The 15,860-nt window shown below is 39.7% G+C and overlaps 1 protein-coding gene across 1 annotated transcript in view; it reads right to left on the reverse strand.

The window, feature by feature from the left end:
• ZNF366 (zinc finger protein 366) overlaps positions 1-14,119 on the reverse strand; it is a 67,783-nt gene extending 53,664 nt beyond the window's left edge. The window contains exon 1 of the mRNA XM_049768761.1: positions 14,092-14,119. The gene's annotated coding sequence lies outside the window, so the exon portion shown is untranslated. The remainder of the gene's footprint in view (positions 1-14,091) is intronic.
• Between the last annotated feature and the right edge of the window lie 1,741 nt (positions 14,120-15,860).

The raw sequence follows: 15,860 nt of genomic DNA on the forward strand, positions 1-15,860 counted from the left end.
GTTGGTTCGAATCCCGGTGTCCCATTTGGTCCCCCGTGCCTGCCAGGAGCTATTTCTGAGCAGATAGCCAGGAGTAACCCCTGAGCACCGCCGGGTGTGGCCCAAAAACCAGAAAAAAATGATAATTTAATGAAAGATAAGAAAGCAATAACAAGTGCAGTTGATTCAAAAATATTCTTAAACATCCCTGGCAGTAAGTTAGTTGACCTAATGGATTGATAAGAGCCCTTTAGAGCTGAGTCATTTTCTCTTGGGGAAAATTTTTCAGTCAGGTGTTTGGCATATATTTAGCAATTAAAAGTCTCTATTTTCTTTTTCACATTGCATGTGATAAAAAATAATAACCCATCTCATGGGGGTTATGGGATTTCCTGAAACAAGAAATCACCTGGTAGTAATAAAAATGAGCCTTCAACAAACAGTAAAAATGCATTTGGTCTACCTAAATCTCATTGGTGAGATATTATCCTTGCTGTTAAGAGGAAAAAGAAAGACCTAAGAAATCACAGCTGGGGAACTAGAAAAATAATAAGGAAAAAACTCACATCACTCCAAGTTCATCAGGATATTTTCTCTTTATATAGTCTTACGAAAGAAAATTTTTGTAGTTGTGATAACTTTGAAAATGGGCCCCCAGATAATCCTTTTCTCTTGTGTACTGTTCAGACCAGTGGGATGGGGGAAGGGAGGTTGTGGGGTTAAAAGGTATGGACAGAGGCATACTGATTCCACACAGAGGAGTGACTTCTGGTCAGAGTGTACAAAGAAACATTGAGATAGTGAAAGGAACCCAAAATGGTTCAAAGAAGGTGTGTTTTAAGTATAATCAAGAAATTAACTATTAGAAGGGCTTGTTTTGTTGAAGATTTGTTCTATGCCATCTCAGTGGGTTGAAACAGGGACAATGGAAACATATTCATCTCTATTAAGTATACCATTCTTTTTTAGGATACATTTCTAGGATATATATTTAGATACTTTAAAACCTGTAGTGTTAACTCATTCTCTTGCCCACATGGAGCAGCCAAGAACGTTACTAAGATTCTTACTGCCTGGACTTGGCAAAGATAGATAATTTCAGTAGGCTGACTGTCTCATTATTTTGTCCATCTGTCTGAAACTTTTGTTACAAGCAAAATGAAGCAAAAATTACCCAAAACTAAATATCAGAGTTGTCCATCTTTTTATTTTTCTTAATTTTGAGGGCCACACAATGATGATTAGGGACCATCAAGGTTACACCCAACAGTACTGATTGGGAGATAGCCATTCAATACTATTAAACCCCTTAAAACATCCCCAGACTTCTGGCCCATTTTTAAATGTCTTGCAAGAGGTGTTTCCCCTACCTTTACCACCATACCTAAAAACACTAAAAATTAATTCATCTGCTTCTATTCAGTATAAAGTTATTTTTGTAAAAAGCAAAAATATCTACCCATGAGATGATCTGGAAGTGAAATTTTAAGCTATATGAACATTGAGCTTACTATGAAAGGTCATCTTAACTTCCTTTTACCCTCCTATAACTGCGCGCCACACTTTTTTTGGTTTGTGGCAAGAAAGTATTGTTTTCTTCTCCTATTTAGACGGTCAACTAGTCTTGTTTCCTCTTAGAATTTTTAATAAGGAATAAAGTTTGCGTGTCACATCAGTTCCAAAGCCAAACTCTTTCTGCAGATACAGTACATATATGTCCTGATGCAACTAGCACATAAAACTGATGGACTTGTAAAGTCTACTGGACCAGAAAATACAGAAAACTCATTATCTCCCTAGTTTGCACTTGCAGAAGCAAATCTCCTCTATCATAATATTTGCATAAAAGCAACTGTCCTGACAGTTTCCTGTGATGAAGAACAGGAAGATGAGAAATTACACATCTAAATTGTTCTTTATCTCCATTTCACATTCTCATTTTTTTTATTAATTTATTCCATAAAGGACTCTTAAGCCCCATCTATGTTTGCAGAGACAAATGTTGCCTAACTCAGCAACAATAATATTTGCTGAATGTATCCTGTGTGACAAGAGTATGTTAAAGACATTCTGCACATTGCTTCATGTGACTATTCACAGCACCCACTGAAGTAACTATTGCTCTTTCCCCCATATTATTATTGAAGAATCTAAGACAAAAATAAAATAAGCAAATTGCTCAAAATTATACTGCAGGTAATAAGGGAAGAATTTAAAAGCCACAGTTTTTTTCCCCTAGATATTTGTCAAATATGCAAACTGGGCCTAGGTAGCAGTTTAGAGATGAAAATGCTCCAAGGAAGACCTAGACTTCCTTGCACTTTATTAGTGAACCCAGATTTGACCCACTGCAGTGGTTTGCAGCTTTCTCACAATAGAAATTCTCTGGGAAAATGTTTAAAATAAGTACATGTTTAAAATGTTTAAAATAAGTGCATTTCCTAAGTATGTTTGGAGAAAAATATTCCAAAAAGCTTATTGAATTTAATAACATTGTAAAATGTATTTATATTTGATTAATTTTCATGACATAATCAAATTCAAAATATATACATCTATGTCTTTCAAAATATTATTTAGTATGCAAATGTTTAGCACTTGACATCTGAATCTAGACACTTTGGTGTAACTTTATGTCTTCTCAGATTCAAAAAGCTGTAGGCTTTTAACCAAATTATTTATCTTCCCTGTGCCTCAGTGTCCATGATCATCTGTAAAGTGGGGATAATATGATCCTTTCTCAAGGATCTCAGAATTCATGTGAGATCAGCAAGAACTCAGATTGTATGTGACCAAAAACATCTAAGACAAAAATGTTTCATTGAAGCTTGAGAGAGTAAATAAATACATAAATAAATAAATAAGCTTGAGAGAGTAAATAAATAAATGAATGAATAAATAATTGAGGCCTGCTACAATTTAGGCTCTGGAATGAGACTGATGGTTTTTAAGGTTGAGGGCATATGCAAATACCCTTCACTGTCATTCACACACAGTGGAAATGTCTTGTACTTAGTACATATCAGAGATTGTGTGTGTGTTTATGTGGCTCCAGACAGTTACAGGGACCCACATATTGGCCCATCCTTGGCTGTGTGCCCTAAGACTATATAACTGGGGTACTTTTGCAGAGAAAGGGAAGGAAGATTTTTGGTTTGATTTAAAGCACAAGTCATGTTTATTAGATGACTCCCATGGAGCGGAGGTTAGACAATAGCACTAGTTTTAATATTTAATGACTTTTTGATCCGAAGTTGATTTAAAGCACATTTATCATGTAAATTGAAACTTGCTTTCTAACTTAACTGGCTCAACACTCCCCCATTCTTCTTCCCCCTGCATAAATGTCACAATCTCATAATTTACAATCTGCATTCATCACATTTTAAAGATAATTGTCTCTCAGGGATGTAATCTCAGTAGGAGTCTCCCTCAATAATACTGGTTTGTAGAATGCAGGAATTACTCCAGGTACTCCTTTCGGGTTAGGATTTAAAAAACAAAAGGTCATTTCATCATTTCAGTATTCCAATTCATAGTATCAATGAGCACACAAGATAGCATAGGTGCCTCTCTGCCTCCCTTCCCCCAAGAAAAGCTCTAATACTCAGAGCAGGAAGAGTACAGATGAATGAGTAAAAAGACAAACAGAGATTGAGCATCATTTTTTCTATGAAGCAGACTGCTGCCTCACAATTACATGAATGATCACAACAAACCCTAAAGGGATGGAGCTATTTATACCTGGGAGGTAGATGAGGAAATAGCAACTCCCTTGGGCACAGAGATGGAAAACAAGAGGATTAGGACTTGATGGTAAACAGTGAGAGATGGTCACCATTGAAGAATGTCAAGGTTCACAGAATTAAAATTAGATTTATTCTTTCATAAACTGGTCCAACCCTTTTGTTTCATAAATAAACTATTTGCCTATGATCACAGTATGGAGTATTGTCAAACCTGGAACTCGAAACCTTCTCTCTACTTCCTCTTCTTCATTAATTGTTTTAATTGAGTACTTAAATTGAGTGAGAAAAATTGTTCTTGACCCCTGTCTCCTAGCTGACCAAAGGAAAATTCTAGAAGCTGGTCTAGTCCTGAAGATATTCTTATATATAATAAAAATACAGTTTTTTTTATAAAAATAAAAACACAACATAAGAATAATAATAGTCTAAGTTCTTATTTTTAAGAACTTAACAGTTTTTCTTATTTTCTTAAAAAAAATACAACACCTATTTACATAGTTCAGAGATTTTTTCATTATCAGATTTTTCCATTGACAGCAGTGTCACCCCGCACCCATCTTCCTGCTTAGCCTTACCTGATGGTAAGACCTGCCCATTTCTGGGAGGTGTCTTTGGAAGGTAAGAAAAGGATTGCCTGAGGAGTGTAAAGGGGATTGATTGAGAGAGATTCAGCTAGAAGCAGGATGGAGGGAGAAGAGACAGGTTGAACTGATTATGAAGCCAGTGTAAAAGGTTATGATTGAAGCCACACCTGTTGGCTAGGGCCTTAAATAAAGCTTCATGTCTCCTGAAACCTGACTGTCTGTGGATCGTTTCCTCACAGCTACCCTGAACTATCAGACTCACCAGCTAGAAGGAAGGGGTTGCAGGCGCGAGACCCAGAACTCAATAATTAATATGTTATTCTACACGATTCATTCTTATATTTTCAGCAGTTTTTATATGGTATTTTTATATAATAGAAGGTAAATTTTGGTGGGTTTTATAAAATATATCATTTGCAACAATTACCAAAATTTATCTTTGGAATAATTTCATTATACCTCAAAAGTTCCGTGATGTTCATTCCAGCTTCCAACTCCAGCCTTGGGCAACCAAAAATCTACGTTTTCCCTCTAGTTTTGTGCTTTTCAGAAAACTTTATAGAAATAAATAATTTTCCATTTATTGTCTGGCTCTCTTAGAAATATTGGTTCTGGCTTTTTTTTTTCACTTATCAAGATGGTTTTGAGATTCGTTCATGTACTACATATAATAGTAGCTAGGTTTTTTTGTTGTTGAATAGTATTCTATATTGTCCTGGCTCACTTAACATTGAAGATCTAGACTGAAAGTTTTGTCATTTGGCAGTACCACTGCTGTGGAAATATTACAAGGTCAACCTACACAATACCTAGGCTATGGATAGATACCACCATGATTCACACAGTCTGTATTTGCAAGAAGCAATATTTTGTAATATATAATTACTATGTTTTCTTGATCTACTCACCAAAGAATGCTTCTTTTAGTTGTTTTCAGTTTGGGGCTATTAAGAAAGTATGATTCTGTGAACATTTGTATACAGGAATTGATTCTGTGAACATTTGTATACAGGAATTTTATTAGAGGGTAAAATAGCTACTCATAAGTACACATATCATGCAAAACCAATCTAGGTTCAATCCCCAGTAACCCATAGAGTTCCCCAAGCTCAACCAGGAGTAATCTCTGAGCATAGAGCAAGGAGCAAGTCCTGAGTACCATCAGATGTGGCCAAAAAGTCAGAAAAAAAATTTACTATCGAGGCCGGAGAGATAGCATGGAGGTAAGGCTTTTGCCTCTCATGCAGAAGGTCGGTGGTTCCAATCCCAGCATCTCATATGGTCCCCTGAGCCTGCCAGGAGTGATTTCTGAGCATAGAGCCAGGAGTAACCCCTGAGCACTGCCAGGTGTGACCCAAAAACAAAAAACAACAACAAAAAAAAATTTTACTATTACACCAGCAACATATAAAGTACTATCTAGAGCTCCAGAAATAAATATGCTAACAAGGGTTTCTTCTTTTATTCATCAAGTAGGTAAAAAGGGCAATCACATGGTTTATAATGCATATTCTTATTCTGAATTACTTTTTTAGTACAAGTAAAAGTCAACTATATTTCATTCAATATGAAATGTGTTAAATATCATTTATATTAAATTTTTTGGGGGTGAGCCACACCTGTTAATGCTTAGGGGTTACTTCTAGCTATGCACTCAGAATTCGCTCCTGGCTTGAGGAGACCATATGGGACACTGGGGGATTGAACTGCAGTCCACCTAGGCTAGTGCTTGCAAGGCAGATCCCTTACCTCTAGCACCACTGCTCTGGCCCCATATTAATTTCTTTTTATGCACATTAAAAATGGTTTCTTGGGGTTTTGTTGTGGGTTTTTTGGGGCGGTTGTTTTTGTTTGTTTGCCTTTTGATCTTGTTTATGGAGTTTAGGCCCATTGGACATTTTCTATCTTTACGAAATCAGGAGTACCAATACTAAGTAAAACTAGAAAATGCCCCTTACTCCAAGATTTAAAAAAAATAAAGATTTTCTTTATTCTAGGTTTATTGGGGGGGGGGCATACCCAGCTGTCCTCAGGGATCACTCCTGGTGCAGATGAACAAGGCCAGCTATAATACCAAACAAGCAGCTATACCCCATACAATCTCTCCACCCTCTGATCCATCTTTTCTAAAACCTGGACTCTGCACTCCTTCTCCACCATCCCTGGATCCAGTTGCAGTCAAAAAGAAGATCAGGATTCTCCATCCCTAATGACCACAAAGGAGATGGCACGGGATGGTAAGGGGGTTAAGTGGCTGGGGTGTTTATGGGGTACAGGCCACATTGAAGGATATATCAGTTTGCTTAACTGTATAACTGAATGTCTCCTGTGTGTAGGGAAAGACAATGGCCATGATCCTCCATCATGCCCAGCTCTCAGAAACACCCAGAAGAAAACAGGATTATGGATCTATGGAGCTTTTTGCCCACTTCTCACTGATGGTTTAGTTCCTTAATGGTTTAGTTCTTCGCTCTACGTAGTGCTCACTGGGTTTCTCTTAGGATAGTGCTGGACACCATCTCTTCAAACGTGGCTTTATAACTGAAAGATGCCTCTAGGGCTGAGGAGGAAGGGAAAGACACCCCTTGACACTCTGGGAAGGAAAACAACCTGAGCTGGAAACAGCAAGAAACAAAATAGGGGCCTCACGCCATCAGTGTCCACCAGTGTTGGAAACGTGAGGTTCTCCGTCTCCCCACACTTCCCATGGAAGAAAGCCAGAAGGCCCCTGCTGGAGGGAGAGAAGCCACATCTCCATGAAGGCCGAAGCCCAGCAGAGGCCATTCCGGTCCTCTCCCTCGCTCTTATCCGGTCCTGCTTCCTCTCCCCACCCCTCCAACAATAGCCCCCTCTTGATTTCTGTTCCAAGGGAGAACGGTGAGTCCCCAGCACAGAGGAAACTCTAAGGATTTCGGAGTGGAAAGAGTGAGTCGTGTGTCCTGGTCTCTGTTTCTGGACAGTGGGGCAGATACTCAGACCCCCAACTCTCCTCAAGAAAGACACAAAGCAGTTTTCTTGTTGCTGCTTTTTAACTTTCTAAGGAAGAAGCTGGTAGAGGACCTTTTCTCTGCTGAGAACTCAGAGGCTGTCTCTCATCTCTCTCTTTCTCTGTCTTTCTCTTTCTCTGTCTTTCTGTCTCTCCTCTCTCTTATATCTCTCTTTTTAAAATTTTTTTTATTTTTGGGTCACACCCGGCAGTGCTCAGGGATTACTCCTGGCTCTATGCTCAGAAATCGCTCCTGGCAGGCTCGGAGGACCATATGGGATGTCAGGATTCGAACCACCGACCTTCTGCATACGAGGCATTTGCCTTACCTCCATGCTATCTTTTCGGCCCCTCCTTATGTCTCTTCTCTCTCTCTCTCTCTCTCTCTCTCTCTCTCTCTCTCTCTCTCTCTCTCTCTCTCTCTCTCTCTCTCTCTCTCTCTCTCTCTCTCTCTCTCTCTCTCTCTCTCTCTCTCTGTTTTTACAAATTGCTGAAAAGCAAAACGAATACCCACTTGGAGTTCTGTCTCCAAAATACTTATCACCCATCTGTCCCCCGCAAATACCTAATTACAGTCTGCCTCACCCCCAACTTCCTTACCCTGAGCCAGGAGCCCAAAGCCTTGGGCCCCTCCCCAGATTCCTTAGATCTAAGGTTGCTACTAGGCAATCCTGCACACCAGGGCTTGTAAACACCCTTGGAAAAGAAAACACCAGCCCTTTCCCTTCTGAGACTGTCAAGATTCCATAGTTCAGAGTTAATTTGATGGGGAAATCCACACAAGCTCTATCCAGAACAGTGCTCAGAGCGAGACTTGCATAATCACATGGCTGGCTGTCACATTGTATTGGACAAAGTCAGAGTTAACCAATGACTTTGTAACTGTTTAGAACCAGGATCCACATTCTGAAATTCCATTCCGCATACCGAGGTCAGCAGCCCAAGCCAGTGCCGCCGAGATTGAACACGCATGAATCACAAATGCTCAGGGTAAAAGGCTGCTCTGACTCAGCAGAACTGGGTGCGGCCCCAGAGTCTGCCTCTGAGAGCCGCTTCCAGGTGATATCATTGCTTGGGTGTTTGAGTTTCTTTGGAGAAGTCATGTCTTGAGGGATACTTAATGAAAGAAATATTAGCTACACATAATGATTCCTCTTTAATGAGAAACCTGCTTTTGAGAAAAATCACTCACACTATCACAATGTGGTTGCAGTGTTTATATGGCAATAAGTGGGGGAAAGCACCTGCTTTTACAATGGTGAAAGGATGGATGCAGCGGGCCATCCAGGAGACACTGGGCCGTGACTCCTCCACCCCGGGTTGACACTGTTTTGGCTGGTGCTGCTGGGGTTATCTCCTTTTCCCTTTTAATATCCTGGTCATTGTCAAAGCAGAGCAGAGCAGAACAGGACCAAAACATATCAGAGGAAAATAGCAAAAAGGTTTGAAATTGCCTTTGTGTGCCCTGGTACTCAGTACTAAAGATATAGGTTTTGTCAACATGAAAAAAAAATCTTTTTTCAGCTTCTGCTGTAAATCACAGAAGCCTTCAACCAGCTGAGTAGAAAAGATTCCACCTCTCAACTTGTTATCACATACTTACTTACATTTGTCACTTTGAGTTTGCTCTGTAAGAGCCATGCTACTCAGCATATGTTCACTCCGACCATCCGTCCTGGCTAATTATGTAAAGGAAAGGACATTTTGTTCAGCATGGACATCACATTTCCCTCCCTGCATTCACACCATGCTGTTTGTATAAGTTCAGCCCCTGGCGTCCCTTTAACTTGGATTTACAGCCCTGCCTATAAAATACCAGACAGCTCTGAGCATTTCCTACAAGGCTGAATCCTGGCTCCCAGCTCTTTGAGTCAAGGAAAAACAAATGACCATTCTCTCTCTTTCTCGCCAAAAACAATTTGCTAACCTATCATCTCCCAGAAAACAAATGGAAAATAAAATGCAACAACAGTCTTTTCTGTGCATCTGATGAATGTCTATCTCCCACAAGCAAGTGGGTGGGGTTCTTGCCAAGTTGACACATTAATATATGTGTAGCAGTCCCATGCACACAGTAGTGGTCTAAACTATCATTCCAGGCCTTTGGGCGGGGAACACATTTGTCTAACTGGCACTTTGGTATTGTCTGGAACTCTGCACCCCCCAAAAAACAAACTTGACTAACTCTTTCATTAACTGCTGTATTTGGCAAAATATAGAGAGAACATATTTATATGCAGCCCACTTATTTACTAAGTCATCTATTCAGTAACTATTTACCATGATGATGACATGACTGGTATTTTATTGAAATATTATTGTGTTGCCTAAGTATATTTGACTCTTACGTAGTTGGAAAGATCATTTGTTAATTGGCTAGCAATTTCTGAGACAACCATTTGTATCTTAGATACCTGAGTTTGTTGCTACTCTATATCATTTGCTTTGCACCCTAGTAAGATTTCTCAACTACATATAGTCCCCTAAACACCACCAGTAGTGATTTCTAAGCCCAGAAGGAGAAGTAATCCCTGAGTACCACTGGTGTGGGCCAAAACAAATGCACAAAATTTAAGTTAATAGAAAAAAAGGTATTTATATATTTTAATAAAATGTAAATGCAGGTCTACTGTAAGATATAAACCATATAGAAATGTATAAGTCTAAAAGTAATATTAAAGGTGGGAGAAAGTACAGCAGTAAGGTGCTTGCCTTACCTGTGGCTGACCTGATCTCAATTCCTGGCATCCCATATGAGCTTCCAGGAGTGATCTTAAGCACCACCAGGAGTGCCACTTACCACCAGTGAGTGTCAAGCCAAGAGTAACCCTTGAGCATTGTTAGGTGTGACACAAAAACAAAAACAAATTAAATAAAATTTAAAAAATAAAAGTGATGGGGCTGAAGAGATAGCACATTGGTAGGGCATTTGCCTTGCAAGTGGTGGACCCAGGACCAATGGTGGTTCAAATCCTGGCATCCCATGTAATCCCTCATGCCCTCCAGGAGCAATTTCTGAGCAGAGAGCCAGGAGTAACTCCTGAATGCTGCCAGGTGTGACCCCCAAAAAACAACAACAAAAAATAATAAAAGTTATATTCGAACAGAAGAATAGAACTTACAGATCTAAATAACTGACCTTTACGTCACTTATATGTTGTTATAGAACACTGATCAATCTAATCAAATGGTTTAGTATATTCCTTACTTATGATAATAGTTTCCAGACTAACAACCGATATTCAACGTTGAATAGGAATTTCTATTTAAAAGCAGGATTCTTAGAAAGTACATTTATATTTAATGTCAGTGGAACCTTTCAGACGAGGCTACAAGATCTGGGTCCTCTGTTTGGAAAAGCAGAGGCTATCAGTACATCAAAATCTTCACCTTCACCCCAGAAAACAGAGGAATGTAAAATGAATCCCCCTCCACTCCCACTCACAAACCACCTTGAGGATCACTGGTTTGGTCCAACACCATCATTTTACAGATGGCAAAACTGAAGTGCAATCGACAAAAGAAACACTTATGGGGAGTGGCAGAAGGGTTGGATTAAAACAGAAGTGTTCTGACTCACAGTCGACTCTTAGCTCTGTTGTTCTTGACCCTGTGAGAAGACACCTCATATTTTCATGGAGGACAACTCACCTTCAACTTCCTTTCCCAAGGTTAAGTTACCTGAACAACGTTCTATTGAATCAGAACCCCCTGTTCTAACAAAAGCACTTCACAGGTTTGAGTTTTCAAACCACAGAAAGTGGTGATAATAATGTTCTATTTATCTGGGTGAGGGTATGTGACTCACTGCTAAAATGCTTTGAGAAGAGAGCTTGCTTACTGCACTTAACCCTCTGGGAGGAGAAAATATGTCATTCCAAGGCCTTTTCTTTATGACCTTTTCTACCATGACGGTCACCTCAGAGAGTTGCCAGCTCTTCATAGCCAGGGAAAAGGTCACCATTAATACAGAGCTCAAGAATTAGGGGAAGTGGGTGAAAGGGAGAATGAAACATCTACGGTAAAACTGCACCCTTCAAATATTCATCATCATTGAAAACGTGATCCCAAGACAACCTTTTCCCTGCACTGATCTCTGCTGAGCACAGCTGACATTTTAATGAGACTTCATCTGACTTTCAACCGTTAACAAAGATGAACATCAAAGCATGAAACTCTGCCTTTCTTTATTTTACACAGATGTGGGTTCATGATATTTTCATTCAATATGTACCCAACTGGAAATCTTTAAGAAGTAGTTTTTATTTTGATAAATACTTGCTAGAGTATTGATGAATAATAATGACACTAATTGTAGGAGATTGTAGTCACTATATTAAAAAGTATTAAGTTTTAGTATAGAAATCTCTAAGAATTAAAACTGACATTGATTGACTCCTACTACCTGTCAAACATTGTACTAATTGCTTTACAGAAGTAGTGTTATCTAATTCTCACAACTCTATTATGTGGATGCATTTTTACATTTGGAGAAATGAGGCTTAAATAGTTTAAGAATCTAACCCGCAACCACAGCCAGTGACAACCAAATTCTAATTTGACAATAAAATGTGCATTTGATAGTTGGTTTATTCTAATATGATTCCCATTTCAGCACCTAGGCCTAAAGGAACTTTCCTAAATTAACACAAATAAAACCACATTTTCATTTCATTCTATGTACAGTTTTAGCAGAAAATAATGAGTGGAATCTGTGCTTCAAGTTCAATTAGAACTCCAAGTTTGGAGTCCCTGGTGCTATCACAAACGCGCCTTTGATGATCCCAGAGAAGAATCCACTCTGTAAGTTTCCACAAATGCCCACTCATTCCTTGAAGTGGAATAGATCTTTTTACATTAGACAACTAAAAAAAAAAAATCCACTCTCCCTACCCTGCCTCCAATATCTACCAGCTAGTTTCATAGAAATGCCCATATCTTGAACTGTGTATGTTCAATATATGGAAATGATGAATACATACCTTTTTCTTCTAAACAAAAAAACATATTCCAAGTGCATTTGTCTCAGGTCATGGAGAAGACCCCTGGCAGCCAGAGTGGTGGCTGATTCTGTGCCACCGGCATACCCACCTTTGCCGCTCCATCCCTGCACTTAGGGCTGTGGGACTGCTATCTTTCTTTATCTGTTGCATCTGACATTTTTTTTTCAATAATCAAAACGAAAGAGTATCCTGCAATGCTTTTTTTTTTAATTGATCAAAAATTAAATAATGTTATCAAGGAGAAATGAAACTGAAAGGAGCTAGTGAATCTTGCAGATCGAGTTTTTTACCGGGGCTACAATAGCTTAAAAAATAACTCTAAAATATTTAAAGTACTGAAGTTGATTGGTTCTGGCTACCCTTAGACCTAAAAGTCTATGAAGTAGGGTGGTTAAGGTAAGCGAAAGGGGAGCTGAAAACCACTTTCAACTGTTATATTAATTTTGCATCCACCAACAGGCAAATGTTAAACTTTTTCTTTACTCATTTTAGGATGCTCCTAGGGAAAGTCTCTTGAAAAGAAATAAAGTCGAACTAATGAACTAATCTCACATAGCAGTCTAATTCTGTCATATTTTCTTGAACTTTATTAAGGCAAAGTCTCTGTTTCAAATAGAGATTAATTACTTGATGATGTTTAATGCAAAGTCTGGCCAATTAACTTGTAAATGGGAGTCCAGCTATTTTTATCACATTCCTCACCTCCCATGTGACTTACATCAATAAATTTCATGAAAATGAATAAAAAATATATAGTTGTGGTCTTTGCCTTCCATCCTTTCTGAAGTAAATGATCAAGATAAGCAAATTAGATCTATCTACCCGAGCACCCTCACTGACCTGCTTATGACAGTGTAATCTTGGCTTCTGACTTGAGGATGAACCCTTGATATTATCCTTTCTGAAAGATTTCACTGAAGCATGTTAGACTTTTAAAAAGTATCTGTAAGCTTGACTAGCTTGCTGTGTTCCCTTTAGTGCTGGGAAAGCCAGGCACTGGGGGAATTTTTTCACATCTGTAGCTTCGTTTGTCACTCTATCTCACAATAAGCAATTGAGCTCAACCCTCCTGTTATAGGTGTTTGCAGCATTTCAAGCTCTATAGCCCCACATCTACACCTGCGTGTCTATGCATGGCAAATGCCATCTTGCATTGTCAGTCAGTAATCAATTTACACTCATATTCCATGTGGAACCCGAGCGCATCCAACAACCCCTCCATATCCCCAGGCAGTACTAGCCAAAGCGCTGTTGCCTTCTTTTTCCCTCCTGCCTCCTACCTGATACAGAATAAGTTAGACATTCATATTCTTCGACTGGAGGTAAAGGTTCAGAGCAGAAAGAAAAGAACAAAAAGAAAGGCATCTCAAACTAGACAACTTATAACAAAAGCCCCAGAACAAATAATGGTTCTCAGCAGACTCTCTGATAAGGTTTCAGGACACAGAGCTAAGAGTGAATTCTTCAGTGAGCCATCCCGCACTCTTGTGGCTCCAAATTAACCCTGCTGCATTACCCCTGCCAAAATTCAAATTTAACACAATATCCTCCTTCATTTTTTTTTTTTTTTTTTTGCAATTCTTTTTCTAGTTTTGCCAGCCTTGGCTCTGCAAAGATCAGTATTCTCTTTTTTTTAAAGAAAAGGTAAGAGCTTACATTCTGGGCCATCTATCAGTTGTAGCCTTGGATTAAGGATGACACCCGGTCAACATTGCTATTGAAGATGCCCCGGCAGTACCCATCACAGGGATGTGGAAATGGAAGGAGAAACAATTGCATGGCAAACTTACCAGCTCCTGAGGCTGAATGACTGCAGCAACCCCCGTGCTTTACCTGATCCCCTGCTGTCTGTCTCTCTCCCTCTCTCCCTCTTTCTCTTGTGTACAGATTGCAGGGGACTTAAAGAACTCGCAGGGACAGTGTTTCAGATGACTTAAGAAAGAGAACAGGAACAATACTTCGTTCTCTTTTTCTCAGATGAGTACCTTCGGGAAGAAGGAAGGAAGGGAGGGGAGAGGGAGGAAGTCAACAACCCTTTGCTTTCCTGAAAAAAAATAAGGAAACAGAAGATAGACATCTCATTTTCTCTTAAACAAAATGTTCGAAGGGGTAAAAAAAATATCTTTGAAAAAAGGAATTCCTTAAATATGTTCTCTGCCCTGGGAGCTTTAAAGAGATGAAAAGGCTTACTGGCCTGGCCTGGCCTGTCCAAACAAACGGTGTTCCAGAAAGCAGCCTCTCCTGAGCACGCAGCACTGGTAGAGGTCTGCAGAATGGACACTGCTGGTGGGGAACAAATCATGGCTTGTTGAGCAGACACACAGGAGAGTCTGATGGGCTGTACTAACTGAAGGTGACCTGCAACCTGTGACCAGGACATCTATTTAGCTCTTTCTAGACCCTAGAAAACAACAGCGTTGCACAATTCCTTAACATAATTCTAGGTCCTGAGAGTTCTTTCTGCACAGGCTAGAAAATGTATGCTCTTTCCAGCCTGTACTTGGTGCCATGAAAGAAATCAAGCTTCCATCTTGCTCATGCATTTTAAAAAAGACAACTTACTGCACAGTTGTTTGTCTAGTTGTCTCAGAATTATTGATAGTGTCCTATTCTTTACTTTCCTAATGCTACTTGCTTGCATTTAGTCACCTGGAGAGACTGGAAGATGAGAGTCTAATCTGTTTTCAAAATACTGAGAAGCAGCAGAGTCTTAGATAAGACTGGCATGGTTTTGTAAGAGGGAAAGAGCGTTTGGAGAGAAGAAAGTGGCAAGCATGCCTTTCACCCATTCAGAGTTCATGGGGAACACAGCAGGTGGTTGTGAGCCCTGGATAGGGTTCATGGCATTTAGGAATAACCTTGGTTTGAAATTCTCTGTTTGCATCGTGTGTCTCTGTTCTCCATTCATCTGGATAAGAGCATTTATGCCACCAACAGGAACTATCAGTTTCGTGGGTCTTTGTGGCAGCAAAAGAAAAACCACCTCTAAGGTACTTCCTTGTTTCATCAACTGTGGCAAAAAGGGGTGGAAAATTGTACCTGAGAGTAAATTTATGAAACTTTTAGTTTTGGGGGGAAGGGATAGTGTCCAGTTTATCTCTAAGAAGAGTCTTTTATCAGAACTGTTTAATTCTCCCATCGATTATCAACTGTCCATATAACCTCTGTCACTGTCTGTGTATAATAGGGAGTACCTGAAGATAGTATTCTGCAGTAGGTATGCAAGAACCTGATGCAGTCTTTTTGCACCTGATATGGCACTTATGTTAGCATATCACAGGACATTGTGTTCCTAGCATAAATTCCCAACTCCGTCCACAGATGAAAACACTACAACCCAGAGAAGAATCTGTGCGCTTTGCCCCAGGTCACTGACTTCAGGGGCAAACCCCAGAACCCTCCTCCACTCCCCTTGCACCAAGTCAGCAGTGCTCTTTGCCCTCTGCTGGCCTTCCTCTGCATCCTGCCTTTGTAGAAATGGGAAGGGAAGGAAAAAGCAAGCCTAAAAGACAGAGAAGAGTCTGTGAGACTGAAGTGAGGAAGGATGGGAATGGGAAAC

Source organism: Suncus etruscus, chromosome 2 (genome assembly GCF_024139225.1).
Source record: "Suncus etruscus isolate mSunEtr1 chromosome 2, mSunEtr1.pri.cur, whole genome shotgun sequence".
Lineage (NCBI taxonomy): Eukaryota > Metazoa > Chordata > Mammalia > Eulipotyphla > Soricidae > Suncus > Suncus etruscus.